The sequence below is a fragment of the Schistocerca americana genome, chromosome 2, assembly GCF_021461395.2.
Source record: "Schistocerca americana isolate TAMUIC-IGC-003095 chromosome 2, iqSchAmer2.1, whole genome shotgun sequence".
Classification (NCBI taxonomy): domain Eukaryota; kingdom Metazoa; phylum Arthropoda; class Insecta; order Orthoptera; family Acrididae; genus Schistocerca; species Schistocerca americana.
Genome location: NC_060120.1, coordinates 498,509,780 through 498,534,796, shown reverse-complemented (window position 1 = coordinate 498,534,796; position 25,017 = coordinate 498,509,780).

Sequence of the window (25,017 nt, the reverse complement as noted above, 5' to 3'; positions counted from 1 at the left end):
AGCTATAGGGAGGTGGCAGGAAGTGGCAGGTCCCGGCGTGGACGCAGCAGTCGGCGCCAGAGATGGTGATGGTGGATGTGACGGCGATGGCGACGGCGATGGTGGTGGCGGTGATGGCGAAGGCGATGGGGAGAGCTGGGCATGGGAAGTGGTCCGACGGGCCACAACCCTAGCTGGAGCTACAGTGACAGGCTGGGGGAGTGAGGGGAAAGGATCAGAGGGAGAGGAGCGGGAGGAAGAAGCTGGGGAGGGGGTGACAAAGAGCGAGGGTGAAGGGAGAGTTAGAAGAGGAGGGATGAAAAGAGGGGGGCGACTGGGCACACCATGTAATGGTGGTGGTGGCGGCGGAGGGCGAAGTATACACTATGGCAGTGGTGGTAGTAGTGGCAGTGGTAGTGGGGGCTCACATGACGACAGGGATGAACTAAAACAGCACAGGACGGAAAGGAGAGGATAAAACTGGGGACGAAGATGGACGAAGACGAGGACCAGAGGCCCACACTGCTGGCGCTGGCGACAGCTGGCAAGAACGCCGCAGCTGCTGCTGCCACAGACGGGGCCGGGGCCGCTGCTGCTGCTGCTGCTGGCTGGCTGGCTGGCTGGCTGGACCGCTGCTGCTGGCTGGCCGGGACCGATGCTGGCTGGCTGGCTGGCTGGCTGGCTGGACCGCTGCGACCGCTGTTGCTGTTGCTGTTGCTGTTGCTGTTGCTGCTGCTGCTGCTGCTGCTGCTGTTGCTGTTGCTGTTGCTGCTGCTGCTGCTCGGCTGGCTGGACGGCTGGCACCTGCACCCCCAACGCTTCGATTAGTGCTGGAATGGCACAATCGAAGGGCGGTACTCGTAGCGAGGTACCGCCAGAGATGTTCAGTTTGGCCACGTATGGTCTTCATATTTGTGCTGGTCGTGTCATTTAGCCCCGAGCGCTACAATGCATACTATGTTATACAGAGTATGAAACATATGTAACCATTGTCCAGCATTACCACTGATATTCAGGGTGGTCCACTGATAGTGACTGGGACAAATATCTCACGAAATAAGCATCAAACGAAAAAACTACAGAGAAAGAAACTCGTCTGGCTCGAAGGAGGAAACCAGATGGCGCTATGGTTGGCCCTCTAGATGGCGCTGCCATAGGTCAAAGGGATATCAACTGCGTTTTTTAAACTGGAACCCCCATTTTTGTTACATATTCGTGTAGTACGTAAAGAAATATGAATGTTTTAATTGGACCACTTTTTTCGCTTTATGATAGATTGCGCTTAATAGTCACAAACGTGTAAGTACGTGATATCACGTAACATTCCGCCAGTGCGGACTGTATTTGCTTCGTGATATATTACCCGTGTTAAAATGGACCGTTTACCAATTGGGGAAAAGGTTGATATCGTATTGATGTATGGCTACTGTGATCAAAACGCCCAACGGGCGTGTGCTATGTATGCTGCTCAGTGTCCTATACGACATCATCAAAGTGCCCAGACCGTTCGCCGAATAGTTATGTTATTCAGGGAAAGAGGAAGTGTTCAGCCACATGTGAAACGTCAACACGTCCTGCAACAAATGATGATGCCCAAGTAGGTGTTCTAGCTGCTGTTGCGGCTAATCCGCACATCAATAGCAGACAAATTGCGCGAGAATCGGGAATATCAAAAACGTCGGTGTTGAGAATGCTACATCAACATCGATTGCACCCGTACCATATTTCTATGCACCAGGAATTGCATGGCGACGACTTTGAACGTCGTGTACAGCACTGCCACTGGGCACAAGAGAAATTACGGGACGATGACAGATTTTTTGCACGCGTTCTATTTAGCGACGAAGCATCATTCACCAACAGCGGTAACGTAAACCGGCATAATATGCACTATTGGGCAACGGAAAATCCACGATGGCTGCGACAAGTGGAACATCAGCGACCTTGGTGGGTTAATGTATGGTGCGGCATTATGGGAGGAAGGATAATTGGCTCCCATTTAATCGGTGGCAATCTAAATCGTGCAATGTATGCTGATTTTCTACGTAATGTTCTACCGATGTTACTACAAGATGTTTCACTGCATGACAGAATGGCGATGTACTTCCAACATGATGGATGTTCGGCACATAGTTCGCGTGCGGTTGAAGCGTTATTGAATAGCATATTTAATAACAGGTGGATTGATCGTCGAAGTACCATACCATGGCCTGCACGTTCACCGGATCTGAAGTCCCCGGATTTCTTTCTGTGGGTAAAGTTGAAGGATATTGGCTATCGTGATCCACCGACGACGCCGGACAACATGCGTCCGCGCATTGTCAATGCATGTGCAAACATTACGGAAAGCGAACTACTCGCTGTTGAGAGGAATGTCGTTACATGTATTACCAAATGCATTGAGGTTGACGGACATCATTTTGAGCATTTATTGCGTTAATGTAGTATTTACGGTAATCACGCTGTAACAGCATGCGTTCTCAGAAATGATGAGTTCACAAAGGTACATGTATAACATTGGAACAACCAAAATAAAATGTTCAAACGTACCTACATTCTGTATTTTAATTTAAAAAACCTACCTGTTACCAACTGTTCGTCTAAAATTGTGAGGCATGTGTTTGTGTCTATTACAGCGCCATCTATCACAAAGCGAAAAAAGTGGACCGACTAAAACACTCATATTTCTTAACGTACTACACGAATATGTAATAATAATGGGGGTTCCTATTTTAAAAAACGCAGTTAACATCCGTTTTACCTTTGACAGCACCACCTAGCGGGCCAACCACCCTCAAGCTAGACAAGTTTCGTTCTTTGTAGTTTTTTAGTTTGACGCTTATTTCGTGAGATATTTGGCCCGGTCACGATCAATGGACCACCCTGTAGACGCCTTAGTCATACCTACAGTTTGCTGTGTAGTCATAGTTTTGAAATTAATTGCAAGTAGTTCTTTGAAAAAGTTTTCTGCGCTGGGGTTAAAATACACAGGTGTGTAAAATAAAAGTCTAAATACTCGTATATTTCATAAAATACTTGGTCCTCAATGTGAAGTAAAATATATAAGGAACAAGCAATCTTTTGTAGCAAGTCCTCAAACAGACAGAAAAAATATCTGTCTTTGAATCCTATTTGTTCGTTGAGTATTACTGGCCGATCTTTTTTGTGATGTATGAAAATTTCAGTTTCTTTTAGCGTATTTCGCAGTAGACCTTTAGAGGCGTTATGTAAAATTTTGAGACTCTTTTGATTCCATCCGTAAGAATTTTTATTCTTTACTGTATGCTGTCCGAATAACAAATTGCTGCTAGCTGTACCTAATCTCTGTTAATGAAATATGATGCGGAAGTTACGACCTGTTTGTCCGATATATTGTTTGTCACGCGTATCGCATATCTCTTTGTAAAATCTAGATTTAAAAAAAATTACGTTGTTTTTATTGTGTGGTTTAGTTTATTCTGTAAAGTAGTGTCAGCAGTGAAGACCTCAGTGAGGGAAGTGGTTTTGAATAATCTACTTACTTTGTCTGATATGTTGCCCCTATAGATCATACTTATACTATATATTTCTTCTCTTTATGTTCGGCATTAACATATGTTTTCAGTAATTTTGTAAATAATGAATCTACTATTTTAATTTTAAAACTATTGGTTTTCGCTATTTGCCTCACTATGTGAATTTCGTGGTAGTTTTCGAACAGGACTCGGAACGCCCAACGGTACGGACAGTCAGACGTGACATCCTCAGCCGGTGGGCCTCACTGGACGCCGATGTGGAGGGCCATGTTGTCAGCACACCGTTCTCCTGGGCGTTGTCAGTTTTCGTGACCGGAGCCGCTACTTCTCAATCAAGTGCATCATCAATTGGTCTCGCAAGGCTGGAGTGCACTCCACCTGCCAACAGAGCTCGGAAGATCCGAACGGTCACCCATCTGAGTGCTACCAGGCCCGACAGCTCTTAACTTTGGTGACCGGACGGGAACAATTGTTGTCACTGAAGAAAGACCATTGGTACGTATTATTAAGGAGTCTATATTAAAGGTAATGCTGGACCATGGTTACATGTGTTTTCTACAATGTACAAAACGGCACGCAGTATTAGCGCTCGACCACTGAATTACGAACTGCAACAAATGTAAACATGATGGCCGTACGAGGTCCTGTTGAATGCAGTACGGGACCGAGATGTTTGACGCTAACGATAAGTTATCCGCGTCGCTAAGCAGCCAACGGCGACCTATAGTCTATCTTCAGCGTACGTTAAGTCCGGCAGAGGGCACTCCGCCAACTGATACCATGGGCTCGTCAATTATACTTTTCTATGTTATACACACATCAATAAAAGTTATGCATCACCTTAGTCCCGAAAGTCCCGGAACCTGTACAGAAAATTGGAATACGGATCAACATAAACATCATTTCCGTCCTTTTTATTGCTCATGAAAACACACATTGCATGTTGCACCACCATACAGCGAGAACTTCAGAGGTGATGGTCCACATTGCTGTTCACACCGGTACCTCTAATACCCAGTTACGCGTCATCTTGCATTGAGGCATGTCTGTATTCGTCGTGGCATATTATCCACAAGTTCATCAAGGCACTGTTGGTCCCGATTGTCCCACTCCTCAACGGTGATTCAGCGTAGATCGCTCAAAGTGGTTGGTGGGTCACGTCGTCCATGAACGGCCCTTTTCAATCTATCCCAGACATACTCGATAGGGTTCTTCTCTGGAGAATATGCTGGCCACTCTAGTCGAGTGATTTCGTTGTCCTGAAGGAAGTCATTCACAAGATGTGCACGATGGGAGCTCGAATTATCGTCCATCAAGACGAATGCCTCGTTAGTATGCTGCCGATATGGTTGCACTGCCGGTCGGAGGTTGGTATTCACGTATTGCACATCCGTTACGGCGCCTTCCATGACCACCAGCGGCGTACGTCTGCCCCACATAATGCCACCCCAAAACTGCAGGGAACCCCCACCTTGCTGCACTCGCTGGACAGTGTGTCTAAGGCGTTCAGCCTGACAGGGTTGCCTCCAAACAAGTCTCCGACGATTATCCGGTTGAAGGCACATGCGACACTCATCGGTGAAGAAAACGTGATTGGAATCCTGAGCGGTCCATTCGGCGTGTTGTTGGGCCGATTTGTACCTCGCTGCATGGTGTTGTGTTTGCAAAGATGGACCTCACCATGGACGTCGGGAGTGAAATTGCGCATCATGCAGCCTATTTCGCACACTTTGAGTCTTAACACGACGTCCTGTTGCTACTCGAAAAGCATTATTCAACATGGTGGCGTCGCTGTCAGGGTTACTCCGAGCCATAATCCGTAGGTAGCTGCCATACACTGCAGTAGTAGCCCTGGGGCGGCCTGAGCGAAGCATTTCATCGACAATTCCTGTCTCTCTGTATCTCCTCCACGTCCGAACAACATCGCTTTGGTTCACTCCGAGACGCCTGCACACTTCCCTTGTCGAGAGCCCTTCCATGCACAAAGTAACAATGCGGACGCGATCGAACCGCGGTATTGAGCGTCTAGGCATGGTAGAACTATTGACAACACGAGCCTTGTACCTCCTTCCTGGTGAAATGACTGGAACTGATCCGCTGTCGGACCCCTTCCGTCTAAAAGGTGCTGCTCATGCATGGTTGTTTACATCTTTCGGTGGGTTTAGTGACATTTATGAACAGTCAAAGGGACTGTGTCTGTGATGCAATATCCACAATCAACACCTATCTTCAGGAGTTCTGGGAAATGTGATGATGCAAAACTTTTTTTGATGTATGCATTATATGTAACATGTAAATTGTTATTTAGATGCAATCTCTACATATAAACGGCAATGTCCTGACTGACTGACTCCCATCGTCACCCGGCCAAGCCGCTAAGGACAGAAAATTGAAATTTGGAGAATTTCATTGGTTTTGGAAATTCAGCCCCTGTGGTGGTGAAACGGGTGATGAAAGTTTTTATGGAAATATTTTATACTGAAGGCGTCGTTTAAGAATGGATTTTTCGAAATTCCAATCCTAATGGGGATGAAATAGGGGATTAAGTGTTTTTTGAAAAATGTCGCTGTTAAAGCAATTTTGAAGCTATGTCTACGAAATTTGGTATTTGGTTTCTTGGTCATAAAGCAAGAAATACGTGTTTCAATATTTTTGGGAATTTAACCCTATGGGCGTGAAATAGTGGGTGAATGTGTTTTTGAAAACGCATTATTAAAGAACTATTGAAGATTTTTAAAGCTACATCTATGAACTTCAGTATTTCTCTTCTCGGCTGCAAATAAAGAAATATATACTTCAGTGTTTTTGGAAATTGAGCCCCTAAAGCGATGAAATAGAGGATGAGATTTTTTGTGAAGGTATTATTTATGAAAGCATTTTTAAAGCTAAATCTATGAAAATTTAAATTTGTTTCACTAGTTTTGGAAATTCAACCTCTATGATGGTGAAGTAGGGGATGGAAGTTTTTACGGAAATATTTCATTGTGCAAGCATTTTTGAAGCTAAATCTGTGGAAATATGTATTTGGCTTCTCTGTAGGAAGTAAAACATACGCAAGTCACTGTTTTTGTAAATTGAAAGCCTGAGGGGGTGAAGTAGGGTCAGACTGATTCACTGACTGCCCCAAACCGCTAACAGTAGAAACTTTAATTTTGGAGAGGGTGTGGATCCTATTTGTAGACATCGTTTAAGAAGGGACTGACCGAAATTCTACTCATAAGGTTGTGAAATGGGGAATAAAAGGATTTTTGAAAGTATGCCGCTATGAATGGGTTTTATGCTAGAAGTACGAAAATTGGTGTTTGGTTTCTCAGTCAGAAAATATATAAATACTTCGTTCAGCATTTTTGGAAATTCAGTCACTAAGGCGGTAAAATAGAGGGTGGCAGCGTTTTAAAAATAAATAATTACTAAAGAACGTCTAATTGACTTTAATGCTGGACCCAATTGGTATTTGACTTATCTGTCAGAAATTAGAAAAAATGCATGTTTCTGTTTTTCTGGAAATTCAACCCCTAATGGTGTGCAATACGGCATGAAAATTTTTAAGAAAATATTTAGTTGCATAAAAAAATTTTTAAAACTAAATTTTTGGAAATTGATATTTGACTTCTCGGTTAGATACATCAAATATTTGTTAGGGGATTAAAGTTGCTGTGGAAAGAACGCAAATGGCATGATTAACAGAACCTTTGGACTCCAGCTACCAAAATCGCTTTTTGATCAGAAGTACATTCCGAAAAGATCATGCTTATATGACCTTAATTAGCGTGAAAAGCTTAGAAGTTGTTGCAATTTGTGAACAACATAAAAATTCTATTAAATAAAAACAAAAAAAAACATCTCTGTAGGCTATACAGACTACTTGAGTGAAGTGACGGGTGCTAAACTAGCTAATGTAATATGCAGCACAGTACTTAGGTTTATATTCATGTTGTGTGTCATACGTCCTATCTTGCTGGCTAAACATCGATGTACGGTGACAGGGAAGAGGCGGAGCATCTGCTTTTAGCTCCATGACACCACCACATAGTCTGCCATCGACAACAGTGTGTGGTATCCACAGTTCCTATTCCATACCATCGTCTCCACTCGTCGTCACTAGATAGAACATCATATTTTTTATTTTTGACTTAGTTTTTATTGTATAACATGCTTTACTCTATCCTGTCTCACTCTAAATTGCAGAGTATGGTCCAACGATCATCCAAAGCGCGTCGAGGCCTGTCACCACTTAAGAATAAAAGTGATTTTGTGCTATCAAGGCTGTTCTGTATAATACTTTACTACCGTCCATCGTTATCTCTGCTACGGCCAATATGTTTACAAAGATTAACACGTATATCCATGTACATCGCTTAGCACACCTCTCTCCCCTCAGTAGCAAGGCTACCTTCATCCATGCCTAATGTTGAACTCTATTCGCTAACTCCACTTTCTGAGCGGCTGTGGCATACACTGAGGAAGCAAAACATTATAACCACCAGCTTAACAGTGTGTGGTCCACCTTTGTAACGCAATTCACTTGCGATTCTGCGTGGCGTGGATTTAAGTAGTCATTGGTAGGTATGTGCCTCCAGTTACAATTCTCATTAATTAACTGTCTGGTGGTTTGAAGGCACAGAGCTGGCGCCCGGCAGCATCCCACGTCTGTCCTATCGAGTTTAGATCTGGTGAATTTGGAGACCGAGACAGCAACGGGAGTTCACTAAATGCTTTTCAAATCCCTATAGCCCGATTCTGCCTTTTGACCATGAGAGGTGTCCTGCTGGAAGCACTAAATGATGAATGTAGTCTGCCATGATATTCTGGTAGTCCACAGCTGTAATGTTGCCTTCTGATGTTATCGTAGGTCCGCAGGCAGCCCCGTAAATTTGCCCATTACCGTAATGCTGCTCCCAACGGCCTGGGTCCTTGGCACAGTGGAAGTTTCGAACAGCCATTCGCCTGGGTGACGAATTGGGACACGACCATCAGCCTGGCGTAACAGGAAATGTGAATTAATTCGAGCAGACAATACATTCCCATTGATCCATGGTTCAATCTCGATGGTCCATCTCGCACAGCAATCTTAATTGACGATTTCGTTATACCAACATGGGAACATGTAGGGATGATCGTTTGCTGCGGAGCCCTTTATTCAACAGTATGCACTAGACGGCTTGGTCCGTAAACTGTGTGTCTCCACCAGCACTCTACTCTGTTGACAGGTCTGCCTGTCTCGCTTTATAGAGCGGGCAAACCTTCGACCCCCACCTTCCGAAATAAGGTGTGGACGTGCGACACCCTGTCGCTCACTCGCAGTTTCACCATCCATCAAGCGCTCTACACAGATGTTAAAGAGTGTAGCATGTGAACAACCAATCAGTATCACCATTTCCGAGATTCTCGTTTCTATTCGCAATGTCATAACAATCTGTCCTTTGTCGAAGTTGATGATATCAGTCCGTTCCCTTATCTGCTGCTCTTATTGTCACTAGAAAGTTTCCCTATTCATCTCTGCTTTTATACTCCCATATCGTGTCCAGTTCCTGCAGTGCCACCAAGTGGCGTCCAGTCTTACGGCCGGAAGTGGCCATGATGCTTTGGCTCAACAGTGTGGTTACTGGTATCAAGAAATTTAAAGGCCAGAAATAAAGAAATACGGCCTAACTATCACTATAGCTTAAAGGCAACAGCACTCACCCGTCACTAGGGTCAGAACTGCATAACAACTTTCGATAAATACAACGCTTTTTTACGCGTAAGGCAGAGGAACATAAATTATTTAATATTGCAGTTTATTCTAAATGCAGCTTATATTGCGCTGCACTCTTTGTCACCTCTTAGCAAACCACCGTACAAGATATCGGAAACCGGGCTGGTATAGATTGGTAGACTCCATAGAACAAACTGATAACTTCTTGAAAGAACGTAATAAAGCAGATACTCACTATTTTAACACGGACTCAAACTGCTCTAAGTAAACTGGTCAAGTATCATAGTAGGAATCACAAACAGATGGAATGCTACTGCCGTGCGGTTTTCGCAACGGCTCCTCCCAAGGCACACCACTGTAGCGGTAAATCCTTCAGCACTGACACTGGCTATCGAACCCTCTCGAAGAATAATGTCTCTTATTGGAAGACTGGACCGTGTTGCTTACTGTCAGCTATCAGCTGCATTCCGCGCTGTACTAGGTGTCTCCTGAACTAAATCAAAGCTGAACAGCTGAATGTTCTTGCGTCCGCACCACTTGTTGACCAAAGCACTACCACTTGTTGCCGCTCCAAGAGCACTGTCGCCACAGGTCACTATCCGCGCTTGCGAGCCTATATATCCCCCATCTTCCGCCTGCCCAATTGCGACAACCGCCGAAGTCCTCCTATCGATCGAGAGCAAATATCTCCCTTCTCGCCATGAACTCAATCGAAAAATTGTGCGCCGCCGCTGAGAATTTTTTCTGAGAGGTACAATTTTCCTCCACTAAATCCTCCAGTTCCACCTTTGTCTTTATCTCTGGAGGCGAGACGTACGGTGAAAATGAGTAGGAGAAAGCTCGTCAATTGGCGCTCTTTCTTGTGGACCAGCTTCAGTAAAAGGCCCCTCTTGGTCCTAGTTGACAGTTTTGCTTTACTCTTGTCCCACATTTGTGCTAATACTGTAACTGTTGTGACATTCACGGTTCGAATCTGTATGTCACTGCATTCCAGAGGTGTGGCTACGAGAGTGTGCGCCTTAATTAAGCCGCTAGCAGCTACAATGAGCTACCGTACATTTAAGATGATGAAAAATTCTTGTATATTACTACGAAATCTTCTGTAGGTATGCAAAACCATCCCATTTAAAATTATTTAATCACGAACTCTTCGCTTCACCATCATCCTAGTAATGTTTAGGAAGTCAATGGCTGCTTAGACACAGTGTAGCGAAGTTACGTCTGTGATCCGCTCGTCCATTTTAGTCCACAACTGTATCAAGTAAATAAGTCATGCTAATTACCAGTAAATTAGCCTAGTACACAAATGTTCTAGCACTTACTTTGAAAAAATTTGTCTACATAATCGAATATACATATTTCGACGATGACTTGTGTTCAATCGTATTCTAATGATTTTGATACATGTAACACTTTAAAATGGCCTAAGGCCGAAATCTGAACTGTGGAATAAAACGTGTTGTACACTCAAAGTCGTATGTGTATGACATCCACGCAATCTGAACAAGCAAATAAATCTGAGATTACGCTTCCAAAACTATTAACCTCCACGTTTCAGTGATATTCGACGAACTTATTAAGAGATCCGATCCGAAAAATACAGCCGCCTTGGGAACAGCACATATCACAAACTATAAAACAAAAATTTACGTGAAACTGAAATACTGCGTAAAAAAGGAATAATGTGCTGAGCTGCAAAGTGACTGAATTGCTTGTTTGAACAGAGCCGCTGAATGGGGCAAAGAGTCATAACATGACCAGAGCTGATCGTGAACAGGCGAAGCCACGTTGTCCCAAAAGCAAAGGGAGTTTGCGGTCATTAGCTTTGAAATTTCATCAGCTGTCACAATCTGTGACGTGAATTTAACTGTCCAGATTTATAAAGGAATCTTTCTTTTTACAGCTTGGATGTAAACGAGTGACCAAAGTGAGGGAACTACAACCAGCGTTCGTTGTTCGGCTGTCGTTTGGGTGATGTGACGTCTCTCTCTAGGTGTATGGTGCGATCTTGGTCTTCACCAGCTAATTTACAGAAGTGTAGTCAGCGATTCGATCGCAACTAAATGCTTATAAAAGCAACAACATCGACGGAAAAAAATTCACAACACCAAAAATATAATTTATATAGAATAATGGAATCTCGGTAATACATTTGATTAGGTGACATATTTAAGTGATTAACATTGCAAAACAACAGGTTAATGTAAGCGCGAGGTAAGCCATTGGAAATCTGAAACGCTGGTACATTAATAAGCGGTATAGCCGCGATAATGCTGAATGCAAGCATACTAGTCTGCATGCGTTGTGTAGTACACATAGTTTGTGGGGTGGAGTTTTGTAGGTCCAGTGTGTCTAAGACGCAGACAGGGTGGTTGCTGGCCCTCAGCTGGCCTTCCTCAACTCACGGCCGTCACTTGCAGCGAGTCAGAACCACCATTCTCCAACGAGCTCTCACTTGACACCACTGAACTCGCAAAATAGTTCAAATGGCTGTAAGCACTATGGGACTTAACATATAGGGTCATCAGTCCCCTAGACTTAGAACTACTTAAACCTAACTAACCTAAGGACGTCACATACGTCCATTCCCGAGGCAGGATTCGAACCTGCGACCGTAGCAGCAACGCGGGTCCGGACTGAAGCACCTAGAACCGCACGACCACAGCGGCCGGCACTGAACTCGCACATGCCGGTGATTTGGGGTTAGCGGAATGCACGTTACAGGGCGTTTGGATCGGAGCTGTCCTGTAAGTAACTGGTTTGCAGATGCAGTACGATGCGCCGGAGCCATACGACGAAAACAATAGTCTTCCCTCTCAGTAGTGCCACGTGGTTGTCCGGGGCATGGTCTTCTTGCGACGATACATAATCCCCACCCTGACAGCAGTCATGTACAGTGTCTATATTCCTGCCATGTCTTCTGCAATAACGCGGAAGGAATATGCAGCTTCATGTAGGCCTATTACACAACCTGATTCAAACTCACTGATGTGCTGGCTGATAAAGGCGTCTTCGTCTTCTTAAAGGCATTCTTGAGTAACATCAACTCACCACGTCCAATCTCAAAGGAAGTTAATGCTCACGACCATTACTTCGTGTATTTAAAGCATACCTAATTTACATTCTCGTAGTGGAGCTACCAGCTCGACTGGGGTGAAATTGCAACAGACATCATCTTTCAAATGTAGAAACACACCTACCAACTTTAGTTTATATCGCACAACTCCTTGGTGCTGCGGTTTTTTTTCTTCAGTGTATATACTGTACTCTTAGAATCCTACCTGACCACACATTCGGAAATCTCGTCAGATTGGAAAAAAACCGGCCAAATTTTAATGACAAGAAAAAATACAAACCTCATTGATGGTCGTTTCACCCGCAAGAATTTCATGTTTCGTTTTTCATTCAGACTGAAGTCACAAAATAGAAGAAACTCATTACTCAGAGAGGGAACTCATATGCAAATAACATCGAATGTTACAGAACATAATTCCATTATTATAACTTAGAATCCGCTAAAGGCTTTTACTACTTTTGTGTCATTAACTGAGACTTAGTTGTAACATACGGTACTATAAGTGACGTGTTTGTGATAAATCTTCAATGTGCCATTGCATTGAAACGGCATGTTATCATAACTATCAAGATATAATACGAAAGCAACAAAATACAATGAAATCCAATATTGCGTCTCAACAGTAACGACCAAGGGATGTTGCGTGACCCGAACTGAATGCAGTTGTAACTTCTTCATTTTAGTCACTCGTGATATATAAGTTACCTTCGTCGTTCCAACGTGAACGTGAAATTCCCCGGGAAATTCTATGATCTACACTATGTTAAATCGAGTCAGAGTTCATGTACAGTTCTATCTCTTATACTGTATCTAATGAGTGGCATGAATTTCACTTCTTTCATCTTTGGTGTAGTAAATTGATTAGCGTATCCAAAAACCCGGACGATAAAATCCTCGACAGATGATAACAAATAAGCTTTACTCTCGCTTAACATCATATCTGTAACTATCAGTATTGAATTTACAGTAAAAGAGATCCTAATGTAAAGATTGAAACATAAAGGGATAAGTACTCTCACGACATCTTAAGGATAGGAGGGCGGGGGAGAGGGACAGAGACAGGTAAATACTGCTAACTACCCGTAATAAACGTTCCCTTCATTTATGTCACGACAGTCGGGAATGAGGAACAATGCAACCAGTCCAGAGATGCATGTGATCGTTATTTACAGCCTGTAATCCTGGTCGCCATTCGATCACTGCCATTCCGCTGCTTCAACAAAACTATGGCTGTTCGCCGGTTTTTCTTACTGTGATTTCGGATCCGATTTCGACGTTGAAGAGGGAAAAGTAAATCTTTGCAGAAATAACCGGAAGAACCTACGAAATGACAATGTTTTGTTTGAGTGTCTGAAGTGAAAACCGGCGGAAGAAGCTTCGCTGCCTCGGAAGCCGCAATATAAACGCAATACGTCTGACGGCACCAGTGAGGAGTCTCCTGGGAAATTTACTTCACCTTTATCCAAAGCAGTGCGACAAATCCGCTAAAATCTCGACTGAAGGTGAAGTGCAAACCACTGTATATCGACGTTGCTGCCATCCGAACGCTAAAAAAGATGAAATGTGGCAGCGTGGAAGAAATTGCGAAACCTTTGTAGGTGCACTTCAAAATCTGTAATTGCTGTCGACCTCTTTTCATATCACTGAGCAGGATCTTCTCCCAGATCTAATATCCAGTACTTGTTTTTCTGCTTCAACTCGGTGGAAGGTAATGAATGCAGACATGTCAGAGTTTACACTGCTATTGTTGTAAATGAATACCTAAATCTTCCTAAGTGCCAATGCGTTTTCTTTATTTTATTTAGTTTGTCTTACACTAGAAACCTTTTACGGACAGCAGCAACTAGTCACTCAAAACAGTAATATTTGTTTCTCTAAGCAACAAACCAATTTCATATCTTCATACACTGGTGAGCGAAAACATTGATTGCTTAAAGCGTGTGAGTTCACATTTGGAATGCATTTCTCGTAAATTACGAATCATTTGTTTGTGAGCTTCCCAAATGCTTGTCATCGCGTTCAGATCAGGCAAATTTGGTGGTCAAAACCTCGTCAGTTCACGATCATCCCCCTCCACGTATTGTAGCACGATAGTGGCCTTGTGGTTGGGACATTTATTCTGCTAGAAGGTGCCATAGCCGTAGTGGCAAACGTCAAGCATCAAGGGTTGCAAGTTGTCGACAACAGTGTTCTGGTAATTCACAGCCATCCACAGTTTCTATGGAAAGTCATACCGTAATACTTTCCTCACTGCCAGTGTCCGTGTTGTGGTGTACATTTGCTTGGATGATGGCATATCTGGACACGACCATCGACCTTGTGTAACAGTAAAGATTGTTCATCCTACCAGAAGACGCTTTTTCATTGAGCAGTGGTCTAACCTCGATGGGTATACACAGTGGTTGTCGGCTGCAGAGTCCCATGTTCATAATATGCACTGAACGGTGTGCTTCGAAAGACTTGTCCCTGGGTCAGCATTGTTTGCTCTGCCATCAGATCAGCCGCAAATCGTCGCCTTTCTTGCTTTAAAGAGCGGGCAAGTCTGCAAGACTCACAGTTTGTGAAAAAATCATGGACATCCACTACCTTCATGTCTACTCGTTGTTTCACCGTTAGTGTATCGTTACAACCCCCACAGCTGAAGGGTTGTAATATGTCAGAACGGTCAAGAGGTATGATTTGGCAGAGCGGGATGACTTACGCGGAAAAGATCCTGTACTCGAAAAAACAGTACCTAAACATGATGCTCCATTAGACTCATCTAGATTTGTCACAAAACGTAGGAAACGCCACAGGTCTCACGGTACTAACTGAAAAAACTGAACACAACACATACATAGCAGTGAAACGTTCACAAAACAAGCATAAACAGAAGATAATGAAACTGACAGTAAAAAAGACACAAAAATACATTTACCTTTTAAACATGAAACCACAAGAACACCAACACATATTCCTTCCACGTTCAGTTAACCTAACAGAGACAGAACTACAAGAAAAAGAAAAAAATGGTCTTGGAAAAAGGGTTGAAACACTGTACCAATAGCAATCAACTAATACATATAAAATCTCATCGTGGAAACTGAACGCATCCTTACATGTGAAGAACAACAAAATAATTGTAATATAGACATAGGACTGACGAGAGAACTAGCAAAAAAAGAAATAAAAGGCATAATAAAGCAAACACAGCAGACGCACAATAAGAACAACCAAACAGAAGCAGCCACCATGAAAAGGTTAAAGCAAAAGTTAACAAACAACAACATATTAATAACAATAGCAGACAACAGAAATGCAACAGTACTCATGGACAAAGAGCAATACATCACAAAAACCAACTAATACACAAATACTAACGCCATACAAAAACTGAAGTCAGATCCAAGTACACGATTCCAGGCAAATCTGAAACGAACACTGAAGAACACTGAACACACACTCACAGACAAACAGAAATATTACATAACACAGAAAAACCCACAAGCACCAACAATCCGCAGTCAACCAAAAGCACATAAAGATGGAATGCCAATGAGAACTGTTATCACCTTCAAGAAAGCCTCAACATGTCACATAGCCAAACACCTCCAAAAGTTAGTTACAAAACAATATAAAGTAGTAAACAACAGAACAGTGATAAACACAGGAAACCTAATAGAGCATATACAGAACATACAGGTACCACACGCAGCAGCACTGATTTCATTCATAATAGAAAATGTGTACTCCTCCATCCCTATCACAGAAACAGTAGGAATCATAGAACAAAATCTCTCATCCCACAGCAACCTCACCACAGAATGAATAAAAGAAATAACAAATATGCTCAGACTGACATCTGAACAAAACTACTTTCAGAATGAATATCATCTACAAAGTGATGGACTGTCCATGGGATCCCCAATATCAGGAACATTAGGTAACATTTTCGTCAGTCATCTAGAAAGTAAGACAAAAAGATAACCACTAATGAAAGTTTCAAAATCGTATATTGGTACAGATATGTGGACGACATTATTTGTCAGGTAGACGAGCCAAGTGAAAAAAATAGGCAAACTCCACTCGGAAATCAACAAATCAAGTAAATTTTCTTGACATTACAATAAAAAAAGAAAACGGAAAACATGCATTTAACATCTTTAGATAACCAACAGCCACAGACACAATAATACATTCCACGTCTAACCACCCCACAACCACACACTTGTAGCACTAAGAGATATGTTACATAGATTAAACAGAATCCCACTCAGCGAGAAAAACTATGAAAAAGAAATGAGTGCAGTCATACAAATAACTAGGAACAATGGATGTGACACCAATTTAGTACACAGGCAATCAAAAAACAAAATCACAAATACAAAACAAACCCAACACTTCCAGAATACAAGAGAACTCACAAGTTGCAAACTTACAAACACACACAGCGAACACACACAATGACAACACGACACAGAAAAGAACTAGATGGTACACCATGACATACACACAGAAATTAACACACAGAGTTGCAAACATCCTAAAGAGACAGGGATTCGAAATAACATACAAGATTGGTCAAACCATCCAATTACCCATAAGCCAACCAGGTACCAAGAGGGACAAATTCCAACAATCAGGATTATATAAACTTTAATGTCAGGGTTGTGATGCAGTATATGTAGGCATGACATGCAGGAATTTTAAAACACGATACAAAGAACATATCAGGAGTTGGAAGTACGAAACAAACCGTTCCACATTTGCAGGACATTTAAATCCAAATATGTGATACATGAACAAACACACATCAGGCTTCCTACTACATTTCATATAGGGAATTATAAGATAAAAATCCTCCCTCACACAACCAAAGAAAAATCTCCCCCGTCTCCGTCTTCTGGACACCCCCCCCCCCCCCCACTCACACACACAAACACAGCCCAAAAAAAATTTGTATCACACCAAAACACACTCACACACACACACAGCCCACAAAAAAATGCATAACAGATTACAGATACCCCAATAATTAGACTCGAAATTTGGCAATAACATTCGATGTTTGGCAATAACATCTGGCAGTCGGCAACACAAACGAAAACATTGCATCAAAACAAGTGTTCAGTTTCTAGTGCTGTGAAATGTGGGGAAAAAACCGCAAATTGTCATTTATAAGAAGAGGAACAACACCAAAAATGCAACACGAGCGTAATACATAGAAAATCGTCCACGCAACCTATAAGTACAGTTCAAAATATTACTACATAATAGCAAGAACCAAACACCAGACCTGTTTATAACCTGACCAAAATGTAAACAAAATAGCAAAAATATGTACATGTTCCAGACTACTGAAGATACCCTGCAGAAAATAAAGGTGAAATATGTATGGTACGAAAATTGTTTCATTCAGTTGTAGTCAGACGGTCTGTAAAGTAAAAATTATCAGTATACCGTAATATTACATGCAACTGAGGAAGACTGGACTAGAAAAATTGAAGATGTGTAACCTACTGTTTCGTGAGTACTGCAGAGAAATCATTACCAACCCTTTCGCATGCATTGTCGCCTGGAACTACCAGCAGAGGCTGGACATTGACAGATTCATCCTATGGTGTCAGAGGTACGACCAGCATTTTTCACGAACAATATTGTTCATCGACGTAGCCGATTTCACGAAGAAGGATTCAGTGAATTCGCATAATTTGCATGAGTAGGCAGAAGAAAACCCACACAGAACAGTGTCAATATCTGGTGTGATATTATCGATCGGAATCACATAGGGCCACATGTGCTATCACTAAGGCTCACAGCAGAGTGATATCTGAATTTCCTGGATGCTATGTTACCAGAATTGTTGGAAGACATTAGTTTGGCTTCTTGTATGAACCTGTGGTGCGTGAATGATGGAACTCTCGGTCACTCCAGTGGCACAGTGCGATGTCACCTGGACAATTCCTTCTCTTCCAAAAGGATTGGTCATAGAGATCATGTATCATTGCCAGCTAGATCGCCAGACCTTAATCCACTGGATTTCCTTTTGGGTGGCCATCTGAAATCTGTGACTTATGAGGGAGATATTGTTGATGTAAAAACAATCTACGACGCAGAATACAAAATGCCTGTGATGTTACGCCAAGAGATATGACATGATGGATCGTTTATGTAATCTTTTCTGCGAAGAGGCGACTTTTCCATAGAGACACCATGGCCGTCATTTCGGACAGTACTTATGAAACGCTACAGCAGCTCCTTACCGTGTGTTTCTATGTTGCTGTAGATTTGTAAGGTTGCATTCTTTAGGCTTAATTGAGACAGTGCTGAGTAGTCGTTTTTGTATCCCATTCTTTGTGTTTGTTTCTTAAGACTAAATCCAGGGGACAAAAAACAAATAATAAAACACGCATACACTGTAACAGTCCCTTCTCAATTTCCTTTCCCTATGTCAACTAGTCACAATGTAAAATATTGGATAGCGAAAACAGATGAGATAGATGTGGACGCCGTCATTGCTCGCATTGTCGCACAGACCGTCACTCGACGTCGCAGGCCTCGCCTTCCAATCGGCTGCGTCGGCTACCTACAACACTCGCGTGTTGTGCGATATTGCCGACAGTTCCCCTCGGCATACGTCGGCACACAGGAGCACCCAAAAGACCGCTTCACATTTGTCGATTTCATAGCATTCAGCTGTACTGTGACACTCGGTACGAAATATTTCTCCTCATCTACGACTCATCCGGTATTCGGAATATCAACCCCTTACTGCATAATCGGGTTGTGACAGTTGCAGGAAACACACACATACACACAAAACGCAGCTCACGACAAATCGGCAGACAGTAAGCAAAAACATGGCACGTAATGACTTACAACAAAACCATTCACAGGGTGGGCAGAAACAAGGACACAACATAGCATACAGAATCAACAACACAATATAGAACAGACCTATTAGACAAATACAACCAGTCTGGTATATGGCAACTAATTTGCGACTGCTGTCAATGTGTGTGTAGGTCAAACACGCAGGAATTTTAGAATCAGACCCTTGAAAAGTAGTAGCTCACACGCAACATTTGCAGATCACTAACCAACGAACCTATAATCTGATTTACATATTCTTAAAATTGGTAACAGTCTATACCAAAAATTAACAATAAAAGAAAATTCATCATCATCCCCTCAGCCTTTTCCCACGTCATCTAAAGTCGGCGTTGCTTTGCTGGATCCTCTCTGCCCCAAGATGAGGAAGTACTAACGAAATCACATCATTGTGCAATAAAACCCTCTTTGCCACAAAAGAAGGTCTATGTAAATAACCCCCACCCTAAAACTGCATATGATCACCCTCTAAAATTAAATTTCTCTCCCTTATACACCACACCAAGCACTCTACTTGCTTGTCAATAACTTCCTCAAATCCTCCCTCCCCCCCCCCCCCCCCCCCCCCCGGCCCCTCCGCCGCTCTCTCTGTCCATCTCGGACACAAACACACACGTGAGTTAAACATAACACGCCTAAAGGACACTTCAGATTCGCGGCACCACATCCTAAACAAACACGCCACGAAACAAATGAACATCACAGGCCCCTAACAATACGTAATGGCGAGGAAACTGTGCTTGGCAAACATGTGTCAGAAAATGCACGTGTAACGACAACAGCGAAAGAAATGAACGTGCTAACTCGATACAAACAAGAGAAAAAAAACTCGACAACATCAAAGCCTGTAAGTAACACGCTAAATAACGTATATTTAGCGTATCTCAGTCGATGATGCCGTATACAGACAAATAACAGAAACATTTTGCTGTTTTCAGATTACAAGCTGTAGATTGTGTAGTAGATTTAAAAAAAAAAGTTCAGATGTGTGTGAAATCTTATAGGACATAACTGCTAAGATCATCAGTCCTTAAGTTTACACACTACTTAACCTAAAGTATCCTAAGTACAAATACACGCATCCATGCCCGAGGGAGGACTCGAACCTCCGCCGGGACCAGCCGCACAGTGCATGACTGCAGCGCCCTAGACCGCTCGGCTAATTCCGCGCGGCAGTAGATTTAAAGCTACCAACATTAACAACAGATAGCTTCATGTGAGTATGTAACAAATTTACATCTACATCTACGTGGATACTCTGCAAATCACATTTAAGTGCCTGGCAGTCATCGAAACCACCTTCTCAATTCTCCATTATTCCAATCTCACGGAGAAAACGAACATCTATACCTTTCCGTACGAGCTCTGATTTCCCTTATTTTATCTTCCTATGTAGTTCGGTATCAACAAAATATTTTCACATTCGGAGGAGAAAGTTGGTGATTGGAATTTCGTGAGAGTATTCCGTCGCAACGAAAAACGCCTTTATTTTAATTATGTCCAGCCCAACTCCTGTATCATTTCATTGACACTCTCTCCCATATTTCGCGATAATACAAAACGTGCTTCCCTTCTTTGAAGTTTTTCGATTTACTCCGACAGCCCTATCTGGTAAGGATCCTACACGGCGCAGCAGTATTCTAACAGAGGACTGACGCGTGGTGTAGGCAGTATCTTTAGTAGAGCTGTTACATTTTCTAAGTGTCCTGACAACAAACCGCAGTCTTTGATTAACCTTCCCCACAACATTTTGTAAGTGTTCCTTCCAATTTAAGTTGTTCGTAATTACAATTACTAGGTATTTATTTGAATTTACGGCCTTTAGATTTGACTGATTTATCGTGTAACCGAAGTTTAACGAATTCCTTTTAGCACTCATGTGGATGACGTCGCACTTTTCGTTATTTAGGGTCAACTGCCAATTTTCGCATCATTCAGATATCTTTTATAAACCGTTTTGAAGTTTGTTTTGATCTTCTGATGAGTTTATTAGTCTATAAACCACAGCGTCATCTGCAAACAACCTAAGACGGCTGCTCAGATTGTCTCCCAAATAATTCATATAGATTAGGCACAGCAAAGGCCTATAACACTACCTTGGGGAACGACAGAAATTACTTCCATTTCACTCAATGACTTTCCGTCATTTACTACCAACTGTGACCTCTCTGACAGGAAATCACATAACTGAGACGATATTCCATAAGCACGCAATTTCAGTAGAAGCCGCTTGTGTGGTACAGTGTCAAAAGCCTTCCGGAAATCCAGAAATACGGACTCGATCTGAAATCCCTTGTCAATAGCACATAACACTTTATGCGAATAAAGCGCTAGTTATGTTTCACAAGAACGATGTTTTCTGAACTTAAGTTGACTGTGTGTCAATAGACCGTTTTCTTCGAGGTAATTCATAATGTTCGAACACAATATATGGTCCAAAATTCACTGCGTATGACGTTTACCATATGGACCTGTAATTAAGTGGATTACTTCTACTACCTTTCTATAATATTGGCACGACCTGTACAACTTTTCAGTCTTTGGTTGCGGATCTGTCGTCGAGCGAATGGTTGTATATAATTGTTAAGTACGGAGCTAATGCATCAGCAGACTCTGAAAGGTGCCTAATTGGTATACAGTGTGGTCCAGAAGACTTGATTTTATTGAGTGATTTAAGTTGCTGCACCACTCCGAGGATATTTACTTCTATCTTACTCATGTTGGCAGCTGTTCTTGTTTCGAATTCTGGAATATTTACCTCGTGTTATTTTGTGAAGTCATTTCGGAAGGCTGTGTTTAGTAATTCTGCTTTGGCAGCACTGTCTTCTTTAGTATCTCCATTGCTATCGCGCAGAGAAGGCATTGACTTTTTTAATAGAGATAGGGCCCCTCCACGCCCGCACCAACGTGGTGACCAAACCAAAAGTTCTACTGTCACCTCCGTAAACATGTTAGTTATCTAGCAAGTGGATCACAGGATGCTGGGCTGTGATGTTATCCGTGCGTCTGGGTAAGACTACGCATTAACACGGTCCATCAGGTGATAGATAGTGGACGAAACGCGAGTAAGGGTAGCGATTTGAAGAGCAGAGGGAAAAAAGTGCCATGGCTCGTGCCGTGGGAAAAAAACCTCTGAGACAGTGGGATGGGTAGTAAGAGCAGTAGTGGCTTACTAGCTGCGATAGTTCATGCAAGGTTGGATTTGTTATTATGGGTATCATGCATCATTACCGTGGCAAGCGATGGCGATGTATCCCAGTTGCTGCAGCCGCTACATTCCTGGAACAAATTCAAATGGCTCTGAGCACTATGGGACTCAACTGCTGAGGTCATTAGTCTCCTAGAACTTAGAACTAGTTAAACCTAACTAACCTAAGGACATCACAAACATCCATGCCCGAGGCAGGATTCGAACCTGCGACCGTAGCGGTCTTGCGGTTCCAGACTGCAGCGCCTTTAACCGCACGGCCACTTCGGCCGGCAATTCCTGGAACAATCAAGATCGTTATACAGTAGTGGGAGATCGGCCATAGATCATCTCACTGTGCGGGGGATGTGTGGAGCTTGTCTGCATGCAGTGTACGGTACGGCTTCCCATCGTGGTGCCAGTTATTCGGCAGTGTATTCCAGCTGGATATCCAGTAATGGCGTCTGATTAGCAGCGGCTCGCCTGTACCGTTATGTTTGCGTAAGGCATTGACTGTTTCTTGCCACTAACATACTTCACATACGACCAGAATCACTTTGTATTTTCTGCCAGGTTTCGAGATAACGTTTCGTTGTGGAAACTGTTATAGTAATATCGCATTGAAGTCAGCGCAAAATTTTGACCTTCTGTGAAAGATCGCCGATCTTGGGGATTTTGCGTCTGTTTAAATTTGGCATATTTGTTTCGTTGTTTCTGCAACAGTGCTCTGACCAATTTTGTGTACCAAGGAGGATCGGCTCTATCGTTTGTTAATTTATTTGGTATAAATCTCTCAACTGCTGCCAATACTATTTCTTTGAATTCAAGCCACATCTGGTCTAGACTTATATTATTAATTTGTAACGATTGGAGATTGTCTCTCAGTAAGGCGTCAAGTGAATTTTTATCTGCCTTTTTGAATAGGTATATTTTTCGTTTATTTTTGAGGATTTGGGGTTACAATATTTAATCTAGCTACGACAACCCAGTGTATACGTTTTGATGCTCGTTATTAACACAGGTATATTTGTTGCTAAGAGGTCAAGTGTGTTTTCACAACCCTTTAGTATTCGCTTTGGCTCATGAACTAACTGTTCGAATTAATTTTCACAGAATGCGTTTAGCATAATTTCGGATGATGTTTAATGCTTGCCTCCGGAATTAAATATGTATTTTCGGCACCATATCGAGGGTAAATTAAGTCACCAGCAACTATAATGGTATGAGTCGGGTAGGTGTTTGAAATCAAACTCAAGTTTTCTTTGAACCTTTCAGCAACTGTATCATCTGAATTGGGAGGTCGGTAAAAGAATCCAATTATTATTTTATTCCGGCCGCCACCAATGACCTCTCCCCATAGTAACTCACAGGAACTATCTACTTCAATTTCGCGACAATTTACTATAAAAATATACTATAAAACTTTAACCCTTAGATAAATCTTAAATGAACAACATCTTATGCCTCAACTCAGTGATACATATCCCATCTCTAATATAATATAGTTGACAGTAATTCCTAATTTTTCAAATGTAAATATTTTGTATCGAAATTTTCTTGAGGATCACATCTAATTACGGTTTTGCAGAAAGAAAATTAACAAATAATCCCACTAAATATAGCACTAAACGTGCTGGAACATGTCTGGATGAAAACAGAATTAGAAGACGGTGTCTTACGCGAGGTGGAAATCCTCTCCTTGTAGTATATTATCACATAATAACTATTCCGTTCACAGCTTTAAGAGCACGGATGGTGTGTACATGTGTGTGTGTGTGTGTGTGTGCGTGCGTGTGTGTGTGTGTGTGTGTGTGTGTTTAATGTGCGTCGAATGAGCGGCATGCGGTAGATGTTGATGTACTTAGAAGATGTGGATACGGAGTCGGACAAACCGCTTGAGGCCAGTGCGGATGTTGGCGAAGCTGCTCCGACAATCATGTTGGAGATATGCCTATTCTAAGTTTGTTAAATTTTATACTCGTGATGCTGACGAAGACCGCAGCGCAGTTGATAGAAATTAGGCAGGAAAAGTGTTACCAGACCGGTACTAACAGGAGAAATTAACCTGAGTAGTGATAGGATCTGAGCGAAATTGGCGTAAGCGAGGCAAGAAAACTAGTCTCAGTTTTGTTAGAAAAAAATCTGAATCAAGGCAGTACAGCCACAAGACCAATCACCAATCCGCAAAACTGGGGAGTGTTTGAAGGATAGAAATTGGAAAAATACTGTCAGAAAGACCCAATAATGAGAGAGAAGTGCAAGACCACTGCGGTTGAGGAGGATCTCGACTAGAAGAAGACGGACATCACCACTTTCATTGGCAGTGACAGTGAACCACAAGCTTGCAGCGGGAATTGAAACACCTACATGGTAACATATGAAAATGATATTGTCCGCCAATTTCTGTTTAGTTTTTAAGTTCTGTTTTGTCTATTGTTAGTATTACGTGGTAGATAAAGAGTCTAGCTGCAAGTATTGAATCTCTGAGAATATTGTAAAATAATCATAAATCACTGTTAAAAGAATTTATATTGTGATTTGTCTGTATTTGTATCTATAGTTGTTCTCAGTTTATGGGAGAAGGTTTGAATAAATTCCAGCCAAATAAAAAATAAAAGAAAATGTGTGTTATATCATTCTCGGAAACCATTGTGCATCACATTGATACTGTATAATTCTGCATGACTCAGTC